We start from the raw sequence: 1,751 nt of genomic DNA, 5'->3' as shown, positions 1-1,751 counted from the left end.
AAAAATACTATATATATATAACCGAAATAGTCGTAAGTAAATAAAAGGAAATAAGGCCCCTATTTCTTTGCTCTAGGCGGCAGGAAATGTTCCAGCAATTCATCGGTTGTTTTTCCCTTGACCGCTTGAGTTGGCCTGGAAGAGGGTCCTTGACCGCCTGAGGTGCCGGTGTGAGGGGAGAACGGTTTGACCGATCGATCTGATTGGAACCGCATTCAAACACCGCTGTTTTGTGAGTTGTGGCTCGAGCTCTTCCTCGAAATCATCCTCGGCTTACAAAACCGGGTTGGGTGGAGGGTCAACAATCGTGTCAGTGACTCTGTCCAATAGTCCGGTGATTTCCGCCCTCCTCGAAGCAACTTTTCTTTTTCGTGTAACCGGAACGGAAGGGGAAGCAACCTCCTTGGACTTCTTGTGAGCCTTGGCGAACTTGTTATACGTTTCTTGTTGGTCCCTTAGCTAGTTAGCATCTTTGGTTTGTTGAGCCGCTATGGATGCTGCTATGGCCGGTGCACTGTTTTCTAGATTTTACATATGTCCGGCTATGTTCGCATCCGCCGCTGCCGTTTCCTTCTGAATCTGGGTCTGCTCATCCAGGGCATCTTGGAGCTTCTGAGCCGCGAGAGCATTCGCTTCCTCAAGTGCCTTGTCGGCAGCCAACTTAACTTCTATTAGCTCCGCCACCTGTTCGGTGATCGCCTTGAGATCGACTTCAAGCTTGGCATTCTTTTCTTCAAGGGTCATTACCCTGTCAAGTGTTGAGCCGGCTTGGGCACCTGATCGAGCTAGGTCCTCATCGACCTTCGTCAACCTTTGATCGGTCGTTTCTTGAGACCATTCCATATCAGCTACCCTTTGGCTGACCGAGGCGAGGTCGTTCACCAGCTTCGGAGTTATATCCTTCAATGCCTTGGTTCGATCAAGATGACCGCCGTACAGCTCATCCGTATTACCGTAATTTGTTTCAACAGACGTGATCCGATCGACCGCCTTGTTTAGATCATCCTTTGTTGTCTCGGCCATCTCGAATGCTTTAGCCGCGGTTTATTTGATTTTCTTCTTCCATGGCTGAACCGCGTCGTTGACAAATTCTTCAATGAGGGTCTTGACCCTCTCTTCCGTTATGGCCGGTTCCGAATCCCCGGTTTGAGCAGATGCTCGGTGGTCGGTGAGAGGTGTTTCTGTCCTGACTTCGGTTATGTTGATATTCTGATCCGGTGGAGGAGAGGATAACATTTTATCGGTCGGATTCTGACCGCCAACATCCTCAGGAGAGGATCTGGATGACTTCGATGTTTCTAGGTGGTCGGGCTCCACTTCAAGCCGCGTCATCTCCTCGGTCAGTGCCCTTTCCTTGACCGCAAGCAGTTCTAACACCAAAAGTTCAAGTTGAGAGTTCGGTGTCCCCGGAGTATGCTTTTCTTGGAGGCGTTGAATGTGTTCGGTGAGCCTTTGTAACCGAGCACGCGGTTCGACCATCGTGTTTCGTTTTAGGGCGGTTGTGACGTCCTAAGCCTTTGTGAGGCTGATGACCTCCTCCTCCATCTCAAGCAACTTCTCGAATTTCTGGCTAACGGTGAGATCCGGTAGCATGTGTTTGTAGAGTATCTGATTCCGGTGTCGGATCCATTGATAGAACACTTCGGATGCCGCGCGAGCCTGCTGATGTATTTCGTCCATGATTCTGCTGACGAGATCCTCGACCGTTTTCCGGGTGTTATCATCAGCGTAGTCATCTTCCTCCCCAAGTC

Source organism: Impatiens glandulifera, chromosome 1, assembly GCF_907164915.1.
Source record: "Impatiens glandulifera chromosome 1, dImpGla2.1, whole genome shotgun sequence".
NCBI classification, from domain to species: domain Eukaryota; kingdom Viridiplantae; phylum Streptophyta; class Magnoliopsida; order Ericales; family Balsaminaceae; genus Impatiens; species Impatiens glandulifera.
The sequence above is the reverse complement of the archived record's forward strand: the minus strand, read 5'-3'. Positions refer to the sequence as shown.